Raw genomic sequence first — 12,529 nt, forward strand, 5'->3', positions numbered from 1 at the left:
GCCTCTCCAGGCTCAATTATTCTGAGGAAGTATTATTTCTGCAAGCCTCTCCAGGCTCAATTATTCTGAAAGAGTATTATTTCAGCAAGCCTCTCCAGGCTCAATTATTCTGAGAGTATTATTTCGGCGAGCCTCTCCAGGCTCAGTTATTCTGAAAGATGAATTGATATTTTTTGTTCAGCCCGAGAATGCGAGCTGAGACGTCTTTTGGAGAGTATTATTTCGGCAAGCCTCTCCAGGCTCAGTTATTTTGAGAGAGTATTATTTCGGCAAGCCTCTCCAGGCTCAATTATTCTGTAAGAGTATTATTTCGGCAAGCCTCTCCAGGCTTAGTTATTCTGAAAGAGTATTATTTCAGTAAGCCTCTCCAGGCTTAGTTATTCTGAAAGAGTATTATTTCAGTAAGCCTCTCCAGGCTCAGTTATTCTGATGAGAGTATTATTTCAGCAAGCCTCTCCAGGCTCAATTATTCTGTGGGAGTATTATTTCGGCAAGCCTCTCCAGGCTCAATTATTCTTTGTCTTTTTTGTCGACTTTTTCTGTATGTTTGTCTTTTTTGTCATTTTTTGGCTTTTTCTGTATTTTTGCCTTTTTTGTCATTTTTTGGCTTTTTCTGTATTTTTGCCTTTTCTGTTGTTTTTCGGCTTTTTCTGTACAGAAATGTCTCAGTTATTATGAGAGAGTATTATTTCGGCGAGCCTCTCCAGGCTCAATTATTCTGAGAGTATTATTTCGGTGAGCCTCTCCAGGCTCAATTATTCTGTATGAGTATTGTTTCGGCAAGCCTCTCCAGGCTCAGTTATTCTGAGAGTATTCTTTCGGCAAGCCTCTCCAGGCTCAGTTATTCTGAGAGAGTATTGTTTCGGCAAGCCTCTCCAGGCTCAGTTATTCTGAGAGTATTTTTTCGGCAAGCCTCTCCAGGCTCAGTTATTCTGTATGATGCTGTTGATTTTCTGAATCTTTGCATTTTGCTTGCTGCTGTCATACACAAGCAATTTTCTATTTTTCTATTTTATGCGGTTGCCTCATGATAAGGTCTTTGAATGTGCAACTAATGTGTGTGTGATGCACAAATGCAATACAATATATTTTTTATTTTTGTTCATTTATTTAGAAAAGTGAGTGGCTCTCCCTATCCTCTTCTTCTTGGAGGACTTTCTGTCATTGACGCGAGGGAGTATTTTTGTGAGCCTTTATGCAGGAGATTATGGATTTTACAGGAACCCCTCCAATTTTCTTTTATTGACCGATTATTAATGGAATTTCGTACAATTTTTATGAAAAACCAATTCAGAGGCATAATCACATGGTCAAGAAAGAGAAGAAACAAATGGATATTTTTATTGATATTCACAAGTGTTTTTACAGAAAGATATACAGAAGGAAATTTCTGAAGAATGGCTGGCCAAGGTAGGCTATACATTTTTGGCTTAAACAATTATATCTGTAATTGTCGCTCTTCCCGTTCCCCTAATCGTTTCGGGTGAGATGCCTGAGCCAGGAGTGTAGATACTGCAAGACGCTTGCTTCTAGAAGATTATCACTTGAACCGCCTTTCGGTTTTCGGTTCAAGTGATCGTTGCTTGCTTTGTTTTTATATCTTATTCTTTTGCCCCTAACTTTTGCTTAGGACGTCTCCTAACGGGTGTAGACCCCTAAAATTGTCCGGGTCGGAAATAAAGCTTGAAGACTCTCGAAGACTGAAGGAAGATCAGCCAGAAGGACTCCTGGAAGGCCCTAGGAGGGTTCTCTGTAGGTCTAGAGGTCTTAGAATAGCTTAAAATAAGGAAGTGGAGGGAATGAAGCCCAATACGGCCGTACTAAACTTAATACGGCCGTATTGAAGCTTCAATATGGCCGCAGTGAACTCAATACGGCGTATTGAAGTTTCTGAAACTTCAATACGGCCGTACTGAAATCAATACGGCCGTATTGAAGCTTCAATACAGCCGCAGTGAACTCAATACGGGCGCATTGAAATTTCTGAATTTCAATACGGCCGTATTGAACTTCAATACGACCGTATTGAAGTTCAAAAATTTCAATACGGCCGTATTGATTCTGTAGCCCGTATTGCGCCTATTCCCTATAAATATGACGTCAATTGGACGTCATTCCACACTTTTGAACATAGTTTCAACCCTCTCCTTGAGTATTCTGGGGTTTTTGAGCAGTGTTCTGCCCTAGAAATCACTCGGAGAGTTGATCCGACGAAGTTCTTGAGCCCCGAGCCATTTTGCTTGAGGATCGAACCTAGTCGAAGGGAAATCCTCCGGATTTCCGTAGTCAAAATTTTATAGGAGGGAGCGAGCGGGCTTGTAGAGCGAGGGAACGCCAAAAAGCTTCCCAGTTTTACGAAATATATAGAAAGCACGCTTCAAAGGTTTCTTCTTCAAAATCCTTCCTTTTACTGCTTTCTGTGTGTATATTTAACTGTCATCATGTAGATAGTTAATTTATAATTGCTTAGAATAAATAGGGGTAATTTAGTAATTTTACACTGTTATTTTAGAAATAATCTGTCATAGGGAACCCGAAAGGGGCGCTGTGGGGTGCTAACACCTTCCCCACGCGTAACCGACTCCCTTACCCAACTCTGGTTGTAATGGCCAAAGTTGATTTATAAAATCAATTGCCTTATCCCTTTTTCCAATGTTTTGAGTAAAACATTGGTGGCGACTCCACGAACCCTCCTTTTGCGAAAACCACTAATCCATGGAGGGTCCCGCTTGGGATTAATATGGATTGGTGAGACATTTAATAAATAAATTGGATAAGATCGACAAGGTCTCAGTTTGAGAACAAGTCGTTCTAATAATCCAATACATTTTCAAAACTAAAATAAAAGCGAGCTCGACCGTCTTCGCGACCGCCGAGGCCCGTTTGGGCCGGTGGCGACAGATGGCGACTCCACTGGGGAAGCCTCGAGAGTCAGTCCCATTTAGTGACAGATTGTTTTTAACAAATAATAGTTAAAATTACTTCATTACCCCTTGCTTGTATGATAACATGCTTTATTTATTTGGCTTAAATAACTGTTGTTTGTTTAATTTTCCGTAATTGTTTGAAATAAAAACTGCACACAAACCTTTGCACACAACAGTTCCCTCTATACCCGGGGGCATGAGTGATTAACCATAGGGAGTGGATGTTAGTACGGCCGGTTGTCGAATGGGTCTATAGGTGCCCGTAGACCGTTGTCGGAAAACATCACTCAAGGTGATAACCATGAACTTGAGTCCGACGGTGCGTTGGAGCTTTCCATCGACCTACGACGAGAGGAATTGGGTCCCTATAATGGGGGCACCTTGGGGGCCTTTGACCAAGTGAGAACAGTTAGATCCTCCTTGAATATGCACTTTTCTGCAGGAGACCCCTACCTCGTGATTCGCTCGTGACTGTTCGTGGATGAGTGAATTGTTTGTGCATTGTTTATGTGAAATTGTTTGAGCATACATTGCTTTTCTTTAAACATACAACATTCCTATTCTTTTAAAATAAAAATAAATAGGAATAAGGATCTTCCATTGCATGGTGTTAACATCTACCTTCATCACATTCATGTAGGTAGTTTCCCTTTTCACCCAAAAAATACAAAAAGATACAAAATACCCAAAGAAATAAAGAAAAAGGGTTATTTATCCAAACCAAGCAATATCATGCATCATCTTAGGGACATCCCGAAAACATGATAATGCTTAGTTGAATAAACACTATGCATGCATATTCACCACCATCATCTCATATCATGCATATAGATCATGGAGAGATCTAGGAGTCATTCATACATCGCTCCTAGTAATCCATTAATAAACATTAATAAAAAGAAAGAAATAATCGATGCGTATATTCAAAGAATGGATCACACGCCGTTCGTTATCAAGTGTAAGCCAACAACCGCGCCAAGCGAGCACACGTCAACTCCGTTGTTGGTAATCAAGACAAACAAAGGGGAAGGTCCAACACCATTAAGGATCACAGTTCCAAGGCCTTTCCCTTACAAATCAAATAAGGCTGTGCCGTGGATATACGACATCCACTCTTCTGCCGACAGCGATATCTCCAACATCGCTGGACTTGGGGGCATGACTAGGAGTGGTAGGATCTACACTCCCGATGATCTTCATAACAAAGCCCCCAAGAATAAAGAAAAAGAAGAAAAGAAAACCAAGGAAAAAGAATCCGAGGAGGAGACTGACAAGCTGTTAAAATTTATCCGACAGAGCGAGTACTCCATCGTGGATCAACTTCATAGGACGCCAGCAAAGATTACGCTGTTGTCGTTGATCCTATGCTCCGAACCGCATCGGCAAGCTCTGTTGAAAGTCTTGAACGAGGCATACGTGTCGCACACTATCTCCCAAGACGAGTTTGAGGGGATTGTTAGTCACATTAAGGCTAATGATCACCTCACCTTCATCGATGAAGAAATCCCCGCCGAGGGATCAAACCACAACAAGCCCTTGCACATCTCTATAAAGTGCAAGGAGTATCACATCGCTAAAGTCTTGGTAGATAATGGATCTTCCTTGAACTTAATGCCAAAAAGAGCGCTCGAGCAAGTGGCAATCAAGGAAATCCAAATGCGCCCGAGCAACATGATCGTTCGAGCCTTCGATGGATCTAAAAGAGAAGTGGTGGGAGAGATCAATCTTCCAATCCAAATTGGACCCACTATCTTCAAACGTCGAATTTCAAGTGATGGACATCACTCCCGCATACAGCTGTCTCCTCGGCCGACCTTGGATTCATGATGCGAAAGCTGTTCCTTCTACGCTCCACCAGAAAGTCAAGTTCATAATGGGTGACAAGCTGGTGACCGTGCAAGCTGAAGATGACATACTCATCAGTAAGCCATCCAACATACCTTATGTGGATGCAGCAGAGGAAGCTTTGGAAACCGCCTTCCAAACATTGGAAATCGCCAATGTTGAAACGTTTCCCCGAGAAATGAAGAAGGTAGCTCATATGCTCACAAAGAACGGATACTTGCCAGGACAAGGATTAGGCAAGGACTCCCAAGGGATCCCGGAGCTACCTATTATCAAGGATAATCCGGGGAAACAAGGGTTAGGATACAACCCTAGCAAAGATCAAAGGACGAAGAGGAATCAAGATCCTTCTCGACGTTCTTTAAGCCAGATCTTTAGGAAGGCTGGTTCACAAACGTCAAGGCCAGCTGTCGTCATCAAGTGTCCTTTTCCTTCTAATAGGGATGTGTAAATTCAGTGACTATTAGAGATCACTCCTCGGGGACAGCCCGACCCCCGAGCCTCGATAGGGCACATGTTTCCACTATGATTATAATAAAATCATTCATTATTATTTCTTATTGCTTCTTTTCTCGCTTGCAATAAAATTCTAGACCGCGTTATTTAACCCTGTTTGAATAAACATGAATGAGGTTAAAATCGTCTTAAAAATAATAAACCCACATCATTTTGCGTGGAAGTGTGCACGACAGCTTGGAGCACCTTTTCTTGGCATCAATAAGTACCATCATGGATAAAGAAATCCTAAAGATAATAAGCTCGGCAGGGAACCCAAAAAGGGGACTACGCAAAAATAAGAGCAAAAGACCCGCTAGGAATCCCACGAAAAGGGTGACCTAGGCAAAAGTTAGGGCCGTTAAAAAAAAAAAAAAAGAAAAACAAAATAAATCCATGATGGTACCATCAATTGAATTCAACAAGGGGCTCAAGAAAAGCTATCCAAATTGTCAAAGCACAATCATTAATAACAAAGATGTGCTTAACCTCATAAGTGTTTAATCGAACAAACCTAAACACTTAAGCCTACCATTGGCCAGCCATTCTTACAAAAACAAATTTTTCAAAATAAAAATAAATCCCCTCTAAAACACAAACTTTTGAAAATATATATCCTTTCCTTCTTTTCTCTCTTGTCCCAACGATTTTTGAATAATCTAGTGGAAACATGGAGATATAGTGGTCAATAGGAGGGTTGACATATCTTTTAAAGGAAGGGAAGGATCATTTGGTTGATGACACCAAAATAACACGCATCATTCCTCGGTTACAGAAATCGGCAAAGCACAGTCTGTCTGGAGGAATGGCAAGATCCAAACAAAGAACGCATCGATTAATTCTTTTGAAAAACAGAATCAAATAGAATTAGGTGCATCATACTGCATACATGCATACAGATGATAGGTGTACTGGAAGATCACTTATTCTCTGTTTATTGAAAAAACAAAAAATATAAACTTCAGAAAAACAATACGTCCGTATCATGTTCAGTACGCCCGTACCAAAATTAGGGTTATGAACAAATTTTCAATTCAATACGGGCATACTGAAATGAATAACGGCCGTATTGGCAATAACAGAAATCCTCCCTCACATCAATGACAAAATTCCTCCAAGAAGAAGAGGATAGGGGGAGCCATTCATTTTTTTCCAAAAATAAAATAATTAAACTTGCATTTTGTGCATCGCGCACATTAATTGCACATTCAAAGACCTCATCATGAGGCAATTGCATAAAATAGAAAAATAGAAAAATTGCTTGTGTATGACAGCAGCAAACAAAATGCAAAGATTCAAAAAATCAACAGCGTCATACAGAATAACTGAGCCTGGAGAGGCTTGCCGAAAGAATACTCTCAGAATAACTGAGCCTGGAGAGGCTTGCCGAAAGAATACTCTCAGAATAACTGAGCCTGGAGAGGCTTGCCGAAAAAATACTCTCAGAATAACTGAGCCTGGAGAGGCTTGCCGAAACAATACTCTCTCAGAATAACTGAGCCTGGAGAGGCTTGCCGAAATAATACTCTCTCAAAATAATTGAGCCTGGAGAGGCTCGCCGAAATAATACTCTCTCATAATAACTGAGACATTTCTGTACAGAAAAAAACCGAAAAACAACAGAAAAGGCAAAAATACAGAAAAAGCCAAAAAACAACAGAAAAGGCAAAAATACAGAAAAAGCCAAAAAATGACAAAAAAGGCAAACATACAGAAAAAGTCAAAAGTCGACAAAAAAGACAAAGATTTCACATCTTTCAGAATAACTGAGCCTGGAGAGGCTCGCCGAAATAATACTCTCAGAATAATTGAGCCTGGAGAGGCTCGCCGAAATAATACTCTCAGAATAATTGAGCCTGGAGAGGCTTGCTGAAATAATACTCTTTCAGAATAATTGAGCCTGGAGAGGCTTGCAGAAATAATACTTCCTCAGAATAACTAAAGCCTGGAGAGGCTTGCAGAAATAATACTCCCCCAACTGTACAAAGTAAATGAGCCTGGAGAGGCTCGCAGAAATAATACTCCCCAGAGAAACCTCAACTCAAGCTCACGGAACGAATCCCCAGCGAGAGCTATCAAAGCAAAATCGACGCAATCCCCAATGGAAGTGCGATCATCCAAACAGTATATACAAGTCAAAGGACTTAACACTTCCTCAGTGGAAGATAGCTCTCCGACTCAAAGCGCTGAGTGAGGCTAAGCCTGCAGAGGCTTCCTAAATAATACTCTGGGATACATAAGATCCCTCATTCCCCAATCGTCTACTCAGAGGCATCCCTGCAAAAGGAGAAAAATCAAAAAATATCAATAAATATTCCCCAAGCGGAATCCGGCACTCAGCCGAACATTGAACCCCAATTCCTCAGTCGCCTACATAAGAGGCATTCCTTCAAAAGGAAAAATCATAAAAAGATCAATAATCATTCCCCAAGTGGAATCCGGCTCTCAGCCTATCATTGAACATCAAGATGATCTGCCTAACAGAAGAGGCCAATCACAAACCAATGACAAAATCCCCTGGCGGATAACAGCCTACACAGAGGCAACAAAATCCAAAAATTAAAAAGAGTTACCCGAATAAGGATAACCGGGATACTCCACCAACGTCCAAAGGACGTCAGCCAATCATAAGGCACTGCTCATCTCAGAAAGAGCATCTTCGTGTCTACACCCCAAGGAAACAGAAATTCCTCAATGGGCGCCAACTACTCAATGGAAAGTTGGGACACAAGAACCTATGAGTAACTGCACATCCCCTAGACGGGTCCCTGCGTTATCCAGCCCTCAGTGGCACAAAAATCAAAAACAATCGTCGAAACAGCATCGTGGACTGTGGAGACAAAATCAACATCCAGAATCCCCAGCGGATAACAGCCTACACAGAGGCAGCAAAAATCAGAAAATCAAAAAGAGATACCCGAATAAGGATGAACCGGGATACTCCACCAACGTCAAAGGACGTCAGCCAAACATAAGGCATCGCTCAACTCAGAGAGAAAGAGCATCTGTGTCTACACCCCAAGGAGTCAGAAATTCCCCATGGGTACCAACAATGCAATGCAAGTTGGGGCACAGGAACCTGTGAATGACTGCACATCCCCTAGACGGATCCCTGCGTTATCCAGCCCTCAGTGGCACAAAATCAGAAAAAATCGTCGAAGCAGCATCGTGGACTGTGGAGACAAAATCATCTCAAAGCCTAAAAGGCAATACTCAGCTACCCAGTTGTCGAGAGCACCGAGGTATGCACAAGTCTGGAGAGACGGTACTCAAACAAAGTCTGGAGAGACGGTACTCAAACAAAGTCTGGAGAGACGGTACTCAAACAAAGTCTGGAGAGACGGTACTCAAACAAGGTCTGGAGAGACGATACTCAAACAAGGTCTGGAGAGACGGTACTCAAACAAGGTCTGGAGAGACGGTACTCAAACAAGGTCTGGAGAGACGGTACTCAAACAAGGTCTGGAGAGACGGTACTCAAACGAGGTCTGGAGAGACGATACTCAAACAAAGTCTGGAGAGACGGTACTCAAACAAAGTCTGGAGAGACGATACTCAAACAAAGTCTGGAGAGACGATACTCAAACAAAGTCTGGAGAGACGATACTCAAACAAAGTCTGGAGAGACGATACTCAAACAAAGTCTGGAGAGACGATACTCAAACAAAGTCTGGAGAGACGGTACTCAGACAAAGTCTGGAGAGACAATACTCAAACAAAGTCTGGAGAGACAGTACTCAAGGTCTGGAGAGACAATACTCAAGGTCTGGAGAGACAATACTCAGCCATCAGCGTCGTCAGAGGCACGTTGGTGTTAAACTCAGCTACCGAGGATGTCAGAAGCGCCAAGGTATGCACCCACCTGGAGAGGCTACTCAACAATTTTCCACCGGAAGACATTACAAGTCAGAAGGTCGGCACATCACCCGGACAATTGGGTCAACTCCTTTACTTGTCAGCCGGTACACCAAAAGGCCATCCGACTAAGTAAAGGGGGGGCAGCTGTAGACCCCTAAAATTGTCCGGGTCGGAAATAAAGCTTGAAGACTCTCGAAGACTGAAGGAAGATCAGCCAGAAGGACTCCTGGAAGGCCCTAGGAGGGTTCTCTGTAGGTCTAGAGGTCTTAGAATAGCTTAAAATAAGGAAGTGGAGGGAATGAAGCCCAATACGGCCGTACTAAACTTAATACGGCCGTATTGAAGCTTCAATATGGCCGCAGTGAACTCAATACGGCGTATTGAAGTTTCTGAAACTTCAATACGGCCGTACTGAAATCAATACGGCCATATTGAAGCTTCAATACAGCCGCAGTGAACTCAATACGGGCGCATTGAAATTTCTGAATTTCAATACGGCCGTATTGAACTTCAATACGACCGTATTGAAGTTCAAAAATTTCAATACGGCCGTATTGATTCTGTAGCCCGTATTGCGCCTATTCCCTATAAATATGACGTCAATTGGACATCATTCCACACTTTTGAACATAGTTTCAACCCTCTCCTTGAGTATTCTGGGGTTTTTGAGCAGTGTTCTGCCCTAGAAATCACTCGGAGAGTTGATCCGACGAAGTTCTTGAGCCCCGAGCCATTTTGCTTGAGGATCGAACCTAGTCGAAGGGAAATCCTCCGGATTTCCGTAGTCAAAATTTTATAGGAGGGAGCGAGCGGGCTTGTAGAGCGAGGGAACGCCAAAAAGCTTCCCAGTTTTACGAAATATATAGAAAGCACGCTTCAAAGGTTTCTTCTTCAAAATCCTTCCTTTTACTGCTTTCTGTGTGTATATTTAACTGTCATCATGTAGATAGTTAATTTATAATTGCTTAGAATAAATAGGGGTAATTTAGTAATTTTACACTGTTATTTTAGAAATAATCTGTCATAGGGTACCCGAAAGGGGCGCTGTGGGGTGCTAACACCTTCCCCACGCGTAACCGACTCCCTTACCCAACTCTGGTTGAAATGGCCAAAGTTGATTTATAAAATCAATTGCCTTATCCCTTTTTCCAATGTTTTGAGTAAAACATTGGTGGCGACTCCACGAACCCTCCTTTTGCGAAAACCACTAATCCATGGAGGGTCCCGCTTGGGATTAATATGGATTGGTGAGACATTTAATAAATAAATTGGATAAGATCGACAAGGTCTCAGTTTGAGAACAAGTCGTTCTAATAATCCAATACATTTTCAAAACTAAAATAAAAGCGAGCTCGACCGTCTTCGCGACCGCCGAGGCCCGTTTGGGCCGGTGGCGACAACGGGGTAAATTTGCCTTTGTTTTGCCTAGTACCCTTGTACTGGCAGGCTTTTTATTTTGCCCTAACTTTTGCCTAGGACGCCCTTTTTGGGTTTTCATCCTAGCGGGCCTATGTTAGCAACGTCTTCAAGCGTAGTACTTCTTTACCACGTCAGCGTTGACTGGGTATAGAAGTTCTTCTCCATCCATGTCTGTGAGGATCAATGCTCCTCCTGAGAAGGTTCGTTTTACCACGTATGGTCCTCCGTGATTTGGGGCACACTTTCCGATTTTGTCCTTTTGAGTTGGTAACAATTTCTTAATTACCAACTTTCCCTCATGGTAGACTCGAGGGTGGACTTTCTTGTCAAAAGCCTTTTTGGTCTTCCTCTGGTAGGCTTGACCATGGCATATGGCGTTCAGCCATTTTTCTTCAATGAGGTTCAACTGGTCATACCGGCTTTGAACCCATTCTTCCTCGGAAAGTTTTGTTTCCATGATTACCCTTAGAGAAGGTATCTTGACTTCGACGGGTAGAACTGCCTCCATTCCATAGACGAGGGAGAATGGAGTAGCTCCTGTAGATGTGCGTACTGAAGTCCTATAACCATGAAGAACGAAGGGTAACATTTCGTGCCAGTCTTTAAATGAGACAACCACTATTTTCTTGATGTTCTTATTGGTTGCCTCGACTGCCCCATTCATCTTTGGCCGATATAGGGAAGAGTTATGATGTTGGATCTTGAATTCTTGGCACAGTTCTTCCACCATTTTATTATTCAGATTAGATCCATTATCAGTGATGATTTATTTCTCCATGCTTCCACTAGATTATCCTAAAATCTTTTGGGACAAGAGAGAAGAGAAAGGAAAGATATTTTTGTTCTGAAGTTTGTGTTTTAGAGGGGATTTATTTTTCAAAAATGGTTTTTGTAAGAATGGATGGCCAAGGTAGGCTTATGTGTTTAGGCTTGTTCGATTAAACACTTATGAAGTTAAGCATATCTTTGTATTAATGATTGTGCTTTGACAACTTGGATAGCTTTTCTTAAGCCCCTTGTTGAATTCAATTGATGGTACCATCATGGATTTATTTTGTTTTTCTTTTTTGACGGCCCTAACTTTTGCCTAAAACACCCATTTGTGGAGTTTTAGCGGGTCTTTTGCTCTTATTTTGTAACCCTAACTTTTGCCTAGGTCACCCTTTTGTGGGATTCCTAGCAGGTCTTTTGCTCTTATTTTGTAACCCTAACTTTTGCCTAGGTCACCCTTTTGTGGGATTCCTAGCGGGTCTTTTTATCTTTAGGATTTCTTTATCCATGATGGCACTTATTGAGGCCAAGAAAAGGTGCTCCAAGTTGACACACACACTTCCACATAAAAATGATGTGGGTTTATTATTATTAAGATGATTTTAACCTCATTCATGTTTATTCAAACAGGGTTAAAAAATGTGGTTTAGAATTTTATTATAAGCAAGAAAAGAAGCAATGAGAAAGAATGATTTTATTATAATCATAGTGGAAGCATGTGTCCTTATTTCATCACTGATATGGGTCCCAATGTTGACCTCTTTTATCTCTCGGCCATGCCCCAAATTTATAGTCTCCAATTTCTCTTGACGAGCTTCTTGATCTAGCAATCTTTGCAGATCCGGAGAAGTGGTTTCCTCATCACTGTCCAACTCAACCCTTTCACCTTCGGATCCCGGTCAGAGCGAACAATTACAGACATAATTATTTTATTGGTTCTGTTTAGGTTTAGAATTATTAATGTTAATGAGGAAAGAGAGAAAAGAACAAAAAAGAGAATAATGTGAAAAATGCCTCTTTATTGATATGTATTAAAACTGTACAAAAACCCTTATTTACATGAAAAGGTTCTCATGATCTCGGGTACTGATCATGAGTCCCTAAAAGAGAAATATGAAGGGGCCCTATCGTGGCTTGTTCTTCTCTCTACTCCTGCTTTGGCAGAGGATTCTTGCTCACGTCGGGCGCTGTCGAATCGAAGGTGACCCACCCGG

The sequence above is a fragment of the Cajanus cajan genome, chromosome 11, assembly GCF_000230855.2.
Source record: "Cajanus cajan strain Asha chromosome 11, NIPB_CcT2T_4, whole genome shotgun sequence".
Taxonomy (NCBI): Eukaryota; Viridiplantae; Streptophyta; class Magnoliopsida; order Fabales; family Fabaceae; genus Cajanus; species Cajanus cajan.